Raw genomic sequence first — 15,243 nt, 5'->3', positions numbered from 1 at the left:
TACCATCTGCCCAAAATCCATAAATCCAAGATAGACCCCCCAGGGAGACCTATTGTCTCAGGGATTCAGTCATTAACCGCAAATGCATCCCAATATGTTGATTTTTTATTGCAGTCGTATGTGGTTCAACTCCCATCATACCTCAAAGACTCCCCTGCAGTTTTAAACCTATTCCAAACTTTCGAATGGAAGAGCAGCTATAGATGGCTGACATGCGACATCAAAGCTCTTTATACTCACATTCCACACACCAAGGGTCTAGAAACAATTGAATTGTGTATGCGACGAGATCCGATGTTACATCCCCAGAATAGGGAGTTCATTTTGAAGTCCATTGACTTCATGTTGAAGCATAATTATTTTATGTTTCTCACAGATTTCTACATACAGGTTTGCGGAACAGCAATGGGTACTCGATTTGCCCCGAGTTTCGCAAACCTGTACAGTATGTGCGGGACTGGGAGAGCAACTGTATCTGGACTAATAATCCTTTTTCGAGTAACATCATCAGGTGCCGGCGCTACATTGATGATGTCCTGGTGGTGTGGGATGGAGATCTTAAGTCAGTCAACCAATTTATGTCCTTCATTAATGATAACAATTATAATTTGAGTTTTACACATCAAACAGATAAAGAAGTGACTAATTATTTAGATCTTAGACTGACTTCCACCTGTGATGGAAAGGTATTATCTGAAACATTTTTCAAAGAAGTGGATACTAACAACCTATTAATGGCGACGAGCAATCATAACCTGGATTAAAAACATCCCAGCAGGTCAATTCATGAGGTTGAAAAGAAATTGTACGAATAATGAAACCTTTATGAAGCAAGCCGAAAAACTACTGAGTCGCTTTATTGAAAGGGGTTACAAATCCGATCACCTCAAAAGGGAATTAGAAAGAGTCCAACTTATGGACCGTGATGATCTGCTGACACAAAAAGGTAAAAAAACCAGTACGTTGGACACGGATAAAATAGATGTGGCATTTGTGACCAATTTTAATAGAGCTCATAAGAGTATTGAGAAAGTGGTCGCGAAACATTGGGCAATTCTAAGGAATAATCCGGTTTTAAGTGACCATCTGGTCAAGAAACCTAGATTTATTTATAGGAAATCTACCAATCTAAAAAACTTTTTAGCCCCAAGTGACATTGGACAATTGGTATGCCAGAGAACTAATAAAAGCTGTCTCTGAAATAAACCTGTGGGGAACTTCAATTGTGCTAAATGTTCCGTTTGCAAATATATGCACCCAAACCGTAAAACCTTTACTTCCAAAAAAAACAAGGAAATCTTTACTGTAGAAGACTTTATTACATGTGATTCAATGTATATAGTGTACCTACTTGAATGTGCCTGTGGGTTACATTATGTAGGCAGAACAAAACGTATTTGAAGATTAGAATACAAGAACATATACGTAATATTAGGAATGGCTTTGAGAAGCATAGTGTCTCCAGACATTTCCTGGTTAATCACCAGAAAGACCCTTCCTCTTTGACCTTTATGGGCATTTAGCATGTCCCAAGTGATAGGCGGGGGGGGGGGGACAGATTGAAAGCCCTATCTGCCCAGGAATCCTTTTGGATTCACAAATTAGATTGTATGTCTCCCAAAGGGCGGAACGAAGATCTTGATGTGTGGGCCTTTTACTAAAGGGTTAATAAAGGCTTAATGGTTATATCCTTCCGAATGACTATGGATTTTGTATTACTCGGCATTTAGTGGCCCATCAGCCCCATTGAACAAGCAATATTAGTACTATGAAGTTTTAGTTAGCATTAGCATGTATGTCAATTTCACTGAGCGTTTTGTGTAATTTTAAGTAAGGATTTTAAGATGTCATAATTACATTTTTTAATCTAATTTAATATTTATTTTCTCTTTTTTTCTCTTTTGCAGAGCAGCATGTGCGTAATAAAGATTTGTTTTTTTAATATTGTATTTTCAATGCGAATCCAATGTCCCGCCCCCAATGCTGAGTAGTATATTTGATTGGCCTGTGACCTAATTGGTAGACCAATAACAGCAGCTGGGTGTGTATTTAATGCCCTGGGGTAGCGACATTGAATTTATCCCTGATGAAGAAGCATTATCTAGCTTCGAAACGCGTTGGATTTTATTTATCTATTTTTATCTCCATGTGGTACCTTTTAATGGTTCTGTTTTGCCATATTGTATATTTGGGACATTTTTGAGTATTCATTTGTGCTCACGCAGCCCCCAGCATAACCGCTTGGGCCCGCTTTGTGTGTAGCTGTGTCCTTACGGGTGACGTCATATTGGCGCGCGTTCACCAGGACTGATCTCCCTTGCTGAGTGACGGTTGAACCGACTGTTTTCGGGACCTTCTCTCCGTGTACCCACGTTATCGGGACAAGAACTGCCTGGACTTCACTTGCTGTATGCGCTGAGCGTGGAACATAAAGGCAGACAATCCGGGCTGTTTTCCATCTCCATTCAGTGGACGATCCGGTTGCAGGTTGCTGATACCACGCCAGATGCAGATGACTTCCAGCTCCAGCAGGAGTTGATTTACCTGAGCTATAACCTCCAAGTCTTCCACTCTGCTGTGTGGTAACATCGTGTGTTGATACACGTAAATGCTTATGATCCATGTTTTAAATGTACGCAGAATACTCACCAATTTTAGTTATACATTGTTTTTGACTTACTTCACTATTTGCGTTTTGCGCTTTTTTTCTTGTCTTTATCTCTAGTACTGTGGTTAAAGGCCTATCTTCTCCATTTTGCTCCAACAAATTTTGGGATTTGATCCTAACATCTTACTTTTGGTCCCGGTCTTTTGATATTCCTTTGAATCCATTTGAGTACCATCTTTGTTGATGGTAATTTCTTTTTGTGATACTGTACTGTATGTCAGGTCAACTATAGTTGGTGAAGTAAAATCCCTAACCAAATTAAAAATGGGGTCAGAATGAATTCTGCCACAGATGATTCCTCTATCTTGTCTTCTGTGATAATCTCAGAAAAAGAATAGGCAGGACATAGTTTAGCATGCAATGCACAATATATTCAAGTATATTAACGTGGTAATCACACTCACATTTTCAAGAACAGTACAGGCATGTAGTGCAAGTGCACAACAGGGTCGCATTGCCAGCTGGCATCGACAACAATCGGCGGTGTTTCCAGGTTTGTAGGCTCAGATTACTCTTCCCCTCCATCGTCTGATGTCACCTCTGATGGATGTTGCATAGGGTGCACACCCTTTTGCTCAGCTCCAACACCCCTGTCTCTCCAAACACACTGCTCTTCACAAAGTCAAAAGTTCAGACTCAATGCGTCTCACCATGAGAGTTTCCTCAGGAGTCAACATGGTGGGTCCTTCACCTTACTGTATGTCACATAGGGCTGCACATTAATAATTGATTGACAATTAGGATCCAATTCTATCTGAATCACCTAATATCTAACCTGAACATAATGAGAGTAATTACATACAAATATCATACATTAATAGAAACACAAAATAACAATGAAAACACACATCTTTATACAAAAGCATAAAAACAAAAATAAATAAACCATTCTAATGAACTAAAACGTAACATTAATATCTAATGGTAAATTATACATAAAAATAAAAACAATTGTATGTATACTATCTAATTTAAATATATTAACCCTAAAACCTCATAGTCTAAAGAAACTGATGTGACAGAAATGGCTCATAATGTATGTAACAATCACAAAGGAAAAATGGAAAAGAAGGGAATATATGTTAATACAAAAGGTATATTAGACAAGACTTAACAGATATCATAGCATTATAGTACAAATTAATGTAAAATCGAATGAAAAATTAAATATATAAAATGTAAAAAATGTAAATTAGTTGTGCTTATAATTTGTTTAAAATATTAATATAAATACATTTGTACAGTATGAGACAGTGGAACAAATATATCAAGAGTAAAATGACATAAATGCACATATATATATATATATCAACATTGAAGCAGAGTTCATGCTTTCCCTGTTTTCAATTTGGTTACTGATTTGCGCTTTACCAACTATAGAAACCATATACTGTAATAGACTGAACACACAGTCCTTGTGAAGGTTGGAGCTGCATTATCTATTATATTTCCACCTAGGTTCCTTTTCACTGAGCATTTCACTTGGAGCGCTTCTTTTGTTTGTTTTTTGTCTGGTCCACTGTCATTTTAATTTCTTTCCCCTTGTGATGATGTAACAGACTTTTGTTTGCTTTCAAACTCATTCATTCTTTTTCCTGTCTCTTCTTTGCATTGTGTGAAGCTTTTGGAGGATCTTTGCGTTTGGGATCAAGCTCATATCCATACGTGAGCACTGACATAATACACTTGTTGAACACTTTCCTCTAATGGCACAGTGAACTGTTCCCTTGAAAAACAGTTTTGTTTCTTCCAAATGCGCTCCAACCTATCTTTACTCTCCTATCTATTTCATTTGAAAGTTTGTCATCCATTGATACAAGTTAGAGATACCATAGTTTTAAGCTTTCTCTAGTTCTTTTCCATTTATGTCGATTTTTGTAGAATATATATATATATATATATTTATATATATTGTATATATATTGTGACAAAAGTACCTTTTTGGTATGTACCTTTCGTCCAGGGATCACCACTTTCACACAGCCTTCCAGGTAGGGGAGACAGTCCACTGACACAGAGGTGAAAAATAAAGCTTTGGCCTGTTTATTTTGCCATTAAGATGATACAGCAGAAAATATAAATAAATCAAAACAAACAAAATCCTTGCTCCACCAAGCATTAACTACCCATTTGATAAGCCCTATCTACCAGGTGGACGGCTTACCCATTTACCATCATAACACAGGCTTTTTGCAAGCACAAAACACAGCTCCTTTAACACAGGCTTCTTTGAAATGAATTGGTCTGTATTGCTCTGCACACACACAGATTTTAACAGCTGCTCCTCTTTATTAGCAGTTGCAGCTGTGTGAGACCAGGGAGAGCTAAAAGTCCCAGTCTGGATTCTACCTGGCAAATCTCCAAAATGTGGAGTGGAGCACTGGCCCACCCTACTCTCCAAGTGCTCCGCCCCAGGGACCCAAAACACACCCAATAGGAAGTGCAACAATCCAAAATTATACAGTTCATCTCCCTGGGGCTTAATTATAGCAGAAACCCTGCAATAATTGAGGGGCAACATATACACTCCACTACCATCCCCTTATATCTGACACTATATATATATATATATATATATATATATATATATATATGTAAAGCAGAAAATAGCAGTGTTAGTCCAGTTGCGATAGTGCAGAATAAATGAGTTCTTCAGTATTAGGTGATACCTTTTTTATTGGACTAACAATTTATGTCATAGGACAAGCTGTCGAGAGTTCTCCTCTCTTCTTCAGGTCAAGCAATACTGATATACAAAGCAATATATGGCTAAAACAGTGTAGAAAAAAAACCAACAGATATGTACTGTAGATAAGGTAGGGTGTTAAAAGTGAAACAAACAGATATTGCGCTCATTAGTGGTAAATAAGGATTATGTGATATTGTGATCAAGATAAATACAACCTTGGTATAGGGAGGTTTTGTGCTGCTGCTCTTAGGGGATGGCTCAGCTATCCAACTAATACAGAAAAAAGAAGAAAAAAACAGCGCAAAAAAACCTCATGGTGTAGTATTAAAATAAATTTATAAAGTAAAAAGGTGATTATTGCACGTACATCAATGAAAGCATATATCAGCAAGACATGTTTTGGACATGTTACCACTCGCGGGAACAGCTCAGTGCGGGCTGGTGTGTATCTGGATCGTCCTCCGGTCCTAAATATACAGCTCAGCAGGGGGTACACGTCTCCTTGGAAAACCTCCTCGCAGTGTTTCCTTCTGCTCGGACATGATGATCTCCGGTCTCTGGCAGGCCGCTCGGCGGGAAGTTCAAACCTCCTTGAGGGATCTCCCTGCAGCAGCCGTCAGCTCAGATGCTGTGTTCTCTCAGTCAGTTCCGGATTAGTCCGCAATAGTTCTGACGTCATCAGACGGCGCCCGTCTGCCACTCGCCTCTCTCCGCATACAATATTAGAAGGAGTGAAAGTCCCATAGACCGTATACAGGATATATGCAGTACAATAAAGCCGCAATGGGGTACTGATAAGGAAAGTAATGGAATGCGCCCTCTCCTACGCGTTTCGTAATAAAAACTTCTTCAGGGAAGAGACGCGAGTGGCAGACGGGCGCCGTCTGATGACGTCAGAACTAATGCGGACTAATCCGGAACTGACTGAGAGAACACCGCGTCAGAGCTGACGTTGGACCGAAACGTTGGTTATCTTTGTGATGATGTGTTTTGTCAATACACTTTTTGCTTTGATGAAATTTGAATGCTGTTTCTTTGCTGTCGCTTTGGTGATAGCAGCTGTTCTAAGTGCGCACAGACACAATAAAACAATAATTACAACGATAAATGCTGCCACAGTGTTACAGGCATACCCCGCATTAACGTACGCAATGTATGTAAAGCAAAAATGTACTTAAAGTGAAGCACTACCTTTTTCCCACTTATCGATGCATGTACTGTACTGCAATCGTCATATATGTGCATAACTGATGTAAATAACACATGTGTAACAGGCTCTATTGTCTCCCCGCTTGCGCACAGCTTCGGTACCGGTAGGGAGCCAGTATTGCTGTTCAGGACGTGCTGACAGGCGCATGCGTGAACTGCCGTTTGCCTATTGAGAGATATGTACTTACTCGCGAGTGTACTTAAAGTGAGTGTCCTTAAACCGGGGTATGCCTGTATACTATACACAATAGTTATATATGGGGAAAACAAGAAGGAAACACAGGCGCAGAAAATCGTTAAATGTAATATATAACATATATAAGAGAGAGCATGGAATTGAAACAATGGCTGGTATCTTGAAGGTGATTTCTGAAATGAATACAAAAGAGACAAAATATAGTGAAGCACGTTTAAGTAATACAAATGCGCAACAGTAGACAGCTACTTACAAAGTAGCCAATAGTTATATATATACTGTATATGCAAAAAGGAGAAAAAAACAGCGCTTAATTTAGAATAGTGATAAATAATCAGTGGAGTGTTTTGAGCAAGGTGTATAAAGACAGGTAGGTACAATGCTTAGGACTAAGGACATATGCAGCTCAAATGAAGATTATCCAAATCTAAAACAACAATAATACAAAAACAAAAAGAGCGCAAATGACCAATAATATAAAAATATTAAGACAATTTATTGAACCAATTAATAAATGCCCCTATTGGGATAATCAATATGAGAAAATTGATATCAGAATAACAAATATAAAATACTAATAATGCTTAAAAAATGAAATTAACCCATTAGAAGCTGATACTCAATGAGGAGGAGAAACCTGCTGATGGCAGACACACAATTGACAGGGGACTGACTCAATGAGGGGAGATCAAACAGATGATACTGTGATAGTGAATCACATAAAAGAGTCAAGAAGAAAAGGAACAGAGATAATAAGAGTTCTGATAAAGTGTAGGTACATGTACAGTGCTCAGTATAATCTCACCCGTGTCCACTCATGAGTGATGATGACAGGAGCTCCGTCGGCTGTGTCTCCTAACGCAAGGAAGCTGCAATTTTGCCGATCCGGAAATGAATCCTTGAGTTGAATTACTCATGAGTAAATGATGACCCGATGGAGCAGGGGTAAGGGTGAGAGGAGGGAGGGATGACCGCGCAGCCAAATCCTAGTCCATCCATGTACTTTAACTACACGAGGACTTTACACTCCTTAACAGCTGATTCCATGAGCACCTTTGCTTCAACTCTGTACTCCAAGATGTGACAAAACCACAACTTTGTGTCTCCTCAGGTCTCTGTCTCCCATCACACAATGAATACTTAGCAGGGAGTCCTCAACAGCTGATGGGTAATTAGAATGACCAAAACCCTAAGTTTTTCATTAGACCAGGTGCTGACTTCTTCAGGGGTGTGTCTTGAAGAGTGGCAGCTGCCACACATATATAATGTTCAGTGTTATTTGTTTGGTAGAAAATTTAACCAATGAGCATGTGAAATATACACAATATGGCAATTAGAAATCAGAGATACACCCCTATATATTAAAAGAGAATGCAATTACATATAAGAATCCTCATTAATAAACAATGAAATAAAATATAATAAAATCACTCTAACACAATAGGTGAATAAAAAGAAAACATTATATCAACCAACAAAAACATAATAATTAAATGTTATTGCAATGAACCAAAAACAAATGGTTTAAGAAGGATAAAGAAACCGATATTTGCAATAAGATCTATGCATTGCGTGAACACCCGTGCACACACAAATATTATGTGTGACATAAATTAACACATACAGCAATTAATAGGCAAAAAGATTGAATCATGAAAAAGACAAACCCAGTGAACAAGAAAAAATAGACACTACACAATGGTGCTAGTGTCCAAGTTTTCATTGAGATCTCCTGGAGCAAAACTGTTTAGCTTGAAGATCAAGAAGGTCTCCCTATGTGAAAGCACCTGTACTCTCTCCCCCACAAGGAGTGAAGTAGGTATGTGCTCAAGGACCATCACTTTAAGACCAACAGTGCTTTTGTTATGGCAACGGAGAAAATGCTTTGAAAAGATAATAGTTTGTGACGCTGTGCAATATATTTTTCCTATGCTCCAAAAAACGGTTTGAAAATGGGCTAGTGTAGCAGCCTACATATTGTAGGCCGCATCCACATGTGATAAGGTATAGTTCAAATGTACTTAAAATAAAGGACAGAACATAGAACACAGACAAATCCCAGTGCTACATCCAATGACACAAATATACAGTAAAGTACATATATATATATAAAGTGGCACTGTGTGCTCATTTGCATGTCATTTCCCAGAATCCCTTGCTGCAGTGGAAGTGCTGTGTGCTGGGTGATAATGGGGAAAGGCGGGGTTGCAGACCTGCCTAAGACATGCAGATGAGCATACAGTTGTATTTACATTTGTATATATATATATATATATATATATATATATATATATATATATATATATATATATATATATATATATATATATATTTATATATTTATATATAAAATAAAAACATATGGTCATTTAGTTTGATTCTTTGGCCAAAGCATCTTAAGCCTGCACACCAAACGCCAAGGTAGACCAAGTCTGTGCAAGTTCTAACACTAATCAAATTTCTTAATAACCTGTATAATACCAGGAAGAAAACTTTATAATAAAGCTGTTGTGAATAGCTGCATAGTTCTTAGTTTGATTGAAGCTCTTATTTACCTGTATAATACCAGGAAAAGCAATCTGAATTAGATTTGTAACAACCAAACTGCATGCAAGGACCTGCGTGTGTAGAGGGTGCATAAAATACCTTGCTGGCTACCACACTTACCTATTTATACACTTTAAGGGTTACCCGTCTCCACCAACACATTTGTGTTCCAGCAGGCGAGCCTCAGCATCACAGCGGTACTTCTCTGAGCCATATCCCTTATAGGTGTGTGTTTATCCCTCCACTCAGTTACAACTGCATTGGCTTAAAGGGATTCACCATGAGCAGACACCATTGGCTTTAAAACAGCTGACTCTAAAGCAGTGTTATTCACACTGGCCCCTTTACTCTATCCTTCAATAGGCTGCTATTATTTCAGCATTAGATTCAGACATTCTGTCATGAATCTACCTTATGGTTATTATCAACAGAGCTGATACAGCGATGTCACTCTGACTACAGTCACTGCCAGTGCTGTTCATTTTAAACCCCTATCTTTTATATTCGTTGATGACAATAAATAATTAATTTTAATACATTAACTTATCATCTCTGTGATTGAGTGCTCATCTACTAGGTTTACCTTTTCTCCAAGTCTATGGATCTTCAGCAAAGTCCTGATCTTTAAGGACAAAAGTAGAACCACACCGGTGATTGCGGCGTCATAGGGGCCGAGCTTCGGCGCATGCTGGATGTAGCTCCAGGCCCTTCAGCTCGCTCAGGAATCGGTTCCAGTTGTGAAAACCTCTCGGATACTGAGCCAGCCTCTGCCATACAAAATGAAGCTTCTCCATCGTTCGACCCGGTATGAGAGTCGATCAGGTTGCCAGGCAAGCAGGATGTAGAAAATGACACACGGGTGTGAAATAACTGGCACCACAGGCAGGGTACGTAGCTTCACAATCCAGGTCTTGACCCAGATAGGCCCAATTTGGGCATAGACACATAAAGCGGGTGGCATCCCCAGTTATTACTTCTAATTATCCACCGGGAAAGGAGAAATGTCCTGCGGCACAGTCCGCCATTTTGGGTAGGACTAAAATGCGTGGAGTCAGAAGCTCAGGTAGGATAGCTCAACCGTCGCTGCTTGCTCTGAAGAACTGAGGGTGCGGTCGGGCACTTCCGACTCCTCCCTTATCTTTGGTAGTCAATGAGCAGTGGTTGTCACCTGGCCCCCTCCATCTGGTGGAGATTAGAGGAGGGGACCACAGTGACAGGGCATAACCTGGGCTCCTGACTGAGCCAGTCACATCGCTGGGGTGGAGTCCTGGTTTTCGCACCATAGGCAGATCCCAAGTCCCCGGGAGTAGAGTGCACCCAGTGGCATGTGGTTCAACACCCATGCTGAGCACAACCTCGTGGCCGTCGGTGGGAAGCCGGACGTCATTTTGAAACAGTTCACCTACGGTTGAACCTGGGCAGTTATGACAGGCTTCTCGATCTGAAGAGCAGGCACGTCCTCTGCAGCCCCACCCATAATCACAATGTCCTCACTGTCTGCTCCCTCTGGTGGAACCAGAAGTCCTAAGCAGCACAAAAAGGGCGCGGTTATGGCTTTCGCGCCATTCCACAACATACTTGCAACACTGGTTTCTGCAGTTTGCAACTGGATCACGCGGTCTGCGTGGTTTTGGCAGGAACTCATTTCTACACTGGCGACACACTTTATTCGAGCTCGGCTAGTCCCACGAATTCGGGTATACCCGGGTGTATTGAGGTTTGTGACTGTTTTCTGCCCGAGTGCATTGGGTTATTTTCCAGGCAGGGATTGAAGCATTTTATTCCCGCTGGCTGCAATACTGCACAGTATATATATATATATATATATATATATACTGCATTACAATTCATAAATTTATGCCATCTGGTAGACACGCGAAGCATTGCAGCCTATTAAATCCTAATCATTATCATTTAACAGATCAGCCGCCCGTCAGCCAGGCATGCACCCAGGCTGGGAAGGCAAACGCAACGGGGCTTGTCAGAGGTGAGGAGCGGCGCATTCCAGGTATCTTCCAGGTAAATACTGGGTATTTGCTCGAATAAAGTGTGTCGGTGCAGTACTACACTTTGCAGTAACAGTTACACAGCAGTCTTCTGCCGGATACAGTCTGTCAGGTCAGCTATCACTAAAGATGGTCCCTGGACCATCACTACAGGCCAAGGGCTCCCACAGCCATCCTAGCTTTTTCCCACCTCCCTAGCGGAGGCAGAGGTGTGGTCCACACTCACTCTTCCCCGGAGGGAAGAGCACATAGGAAGGCCCAAATCTCAGGCTCCCAGTTATGTGACCTTCCTTCCTCAAGTGGGGAAGGAACCAACTAATTTAGGGCAGTGTCTGCCTTTAAGTACTGCCAGGGAGGCACCAGGTCTGTCCCAGGATTGGGCAAATCTCAAACCTGCTGTACCTGCCTCCTCTGATACTCAGGGACAGAAACAGTGAAGGGGGAAAACTCCATGATGACTACTGGCAGACCTGTTGTACCAGGGCTTACTGCCAGGAGAAGGGCAAAAAAGTAGTCAGGGATGATATATACAGTATATATATTTTAATGTGGGTGCATCACAACATGAAACTATACATTAAATCAATACATTTTCTCATGGTTTTGTTTCCGTAAAGGATATTACTCCCATTGCTGCTGGGAAAAAAAACTGTATGAGTGAATGTTCTTTCTTTTGTCCAAGAATGTAATGAACTAATTATAGAACAACCAACACTGCCTATTTGAAAGTGCTCACAGCAATTACAATTATCTTAAAAAAGGTAGCAATTATCTTAAGCTGTACAACATTCAACTATCACTGAAAAATAGTGTTGCAAATTCAGAAAATATCTGGTGCATGGATTTTGCTTGTGTGGAGTTATTACAGACGTAAATAATGCACTATTTTTTTTTAATATACTACAGTGACAATGTACTATCAATTCAATCCTTTCCACAAAACAGCTACAGTGCCTACAGGGAAGCATCAATATCAAAACCAATGAAATATAGATAAAACTAGTCCCGTGGGTTCATCTGGTAGTCAAAATGTAACAAGACTCTGTTTGAGCTGGACAATGATTAATACCTGCACACAATTACATACAATAAAATTCAGCAGAATAGTGTTGATTTATATCACTGTCATCACACCTGTTATAATCTTAGAGAAAGCTCTTTTTAGAAGGTATTGCAAGTAATTAATATAGAGAAATGCCTACAGTACATGCACACACACGATTTAGACAGCAGGCGTACAGCAGGCACCTTAGTGATTTACTTGAGATCAGCCGAGATGACCATATGTTTCTGGTAATCCTTAATGCAGTTTAGTGAGTGAAGCTTTAAATTATTGTATACCCAGTGGAATGCATTATATTCATGACGTAGGACATTTCATTCTTTGTTTTTAATTTAATTATTTGTTGTTTAATTTTTTTTATCCCCTAAATGTCATTTCAGAATTTTGCCAGTGGTGAGGAATAGGCGCCAGAGAGAAAAGGACATGCATACATGGGATTTATACATAAAGTAATAATAATAAATAATAAAGACATTTTGTGTTACCACTTCTATTTTACTGAAAAGTGCTAGTAGCTACTGTATATTGCCATAAGTTGCCCTTTAAAAGGACAAAAAAGCAAGATTATGATACAAGGGTGTAATACTACGTATAGAGTTTGCAAGGCCTTATATGTCTTTACTTTTTGTTTACTTGTGTCGATTTCTTTTTTTAATTTTGATATCTGTATGCATTATTACATTTATAAAAAACCTCTGTTGTTGGTCTTGGTATCTCATACCAAATTCTAGGTTCTGTATTCTACTCCATAAATTAATAAATACAGGCATATTATATGCCCAATTTACATAACATTGATAGCTGTCAAAATCTGTTAGCCCTAAGATCATTGTTAGTTTGCTGTGATCAAATCAACACACTGCCACGGCACTGCCATCTTCATTTACAGAGGATAGTAGGGAGAATACTAATCAATCATAACTATTGTATTACCTATGGCAAACACCAGAGGTCAACTTCAGAACTTGGACTGTAAAACTTAATTTCATACGGTGTGTATGGGTACCTAATCTATCCTTCAGCAAAAAGCAACACATCTGTAATTTACAGTATAAGAAACTTGGTGAACATGCTTTGAAATCATATACAGATATATCATGACTATACTCACTAACAAGATTTAATACAAATCAAAGTTGAAGACATTAGGGGATCTAATCTAAAAGTAAAATATATATATTTTCAACCCCTTTACAGAATGTGCTGCATGCTCCTCTGGCAATCAATAAATAGAAAGAAATTATGTAAGATAAATACATAGCTGAAGAAGATAAAAGCAAGCTGTGTAAGTCTCAACCATTTCACTAGTGCTCATGAGTCTCCTTAAGTGCCACTTGAGTTAAATGTGAAATTGAAATTCTTAAGCAGCTATGAATATGTACAATGTGAAGTCTACAGAAACTGAATACACTATGTATTCCCATATACAGTATACGTATATATATATATACCCTTTATACCCTTTAAAACCCTTGCTGCGTGTATTGAGTTCTGCATTCATTATACACCACTAATGTAGTCTTTTCTGTGTGCACGCAGTGTTAACAAATAAAAGTATGTGCCTGATTCCAGCTATTTGCACCGTACTGCTGTATAATACATTTAATATGTATGTTGTCAGGCTATTTATAGGGTAATGAGAGTACTCGTTCCTATAGTCATAAAGGGTAGTCTATGATAGTTGTGGTATCACTTCAATAGCTAGATGGTAACAGTAAGTCAGTAAGGAAAGTTCACCTAATACTGAAGAACTCATTTATTCTGCACTATCGCACCTGGACTAACACGGCTATTTTCTGCTTTATATATATATATATATAAAACAGATACTTGTCACGAAAAAAATAGGAACCTCCTCCCACGCGTTTCAAGCAACACTGCTCTTTCTCAAGGAGTATGGTGTCAGAGGGGGGAGGGTACTATTTAAACCTCCACTCCGCTGATTTAATTGGTGTGAAACACCTGCACAAAGAGAAATGTATAACAAACATAGTAACATTGGACCAGGGAGAACATCGAATATACACTTAGAATATAATATATATATAGTTATAATCAAAGGTGCCTATTTAAGTAGCACTATGACATGATAATCACATAATCATATATTAGTAAATGATCTATATAAGGAGAATTACATTTTGCAATAACTATCATATAGTACATTTTGAGTATGTCTTAATAGACTTCCCCTGTTGGGGTAATGAAAATTACTTGTTGTGTATTTTATCACTTCAATTGATCTTACCGAAGTAAGCAATATATGTATAGATCACTTCAATGGATGTAACTTTAGTGTTAGATGTTAATCTGAAACATATCTTACACAGTATCTAGATGGAAATATTTGCAATTTGATACATCACACTCTCAAAACCATGCAACATGGATAATATACCAGATACATTTAGAGCTACTTATAAAGACACAATAATACATTGTCTTTAAAATCATATTAAAGGAATCTATATTGCCAATCAATGTGAAAAAGAGGGCGGGGAGTGGGGAAAAGGGGGAGGGAAAGGGGGAGAGGGGGAAGGAAGGAAGGAAGGGGAGGGGGCAGGGAAGAGGAAGAAAGAGAGGGGGGGAAAACTGGCATGTGGAAGATTATGACAGTCACCATGGCAAATTGACACCCAGTTCATCATATATATATGTGACTAAAGAAAAAACTTTAGATCCCATTCAGTATTGAGAACTTTGGGTATCAATGTGTCAATGGTGAATATCCAGAATGCTTCCCTTTGATTTAGAATTTTTGATCTGTCTCCCCTCTTAAATGAGGTTTGTACTAAGGCTGTACATTTAAAATGCTTAAGTCTACCTTGCTGACAATTTTTAAAGTGGTTCGACACTGGATGTGTG

Source organism: Ascaphus truei, chromosome 5 (assembly GCF_040206685.1).
Source record: "Ascaphus truei isolate aAscTru1 chromosome 5, aAscTru1.hap1, whole genome shotgun sequence".
Lineage (NCBI taxonomy): Eukaryota > Metazoa > Chordata > Amphibia > Anura > Ascaphidae > Ascaphus > Ascaphus truei.
This window is presented reverse-complemented; position numbering follows the sequence as displayed.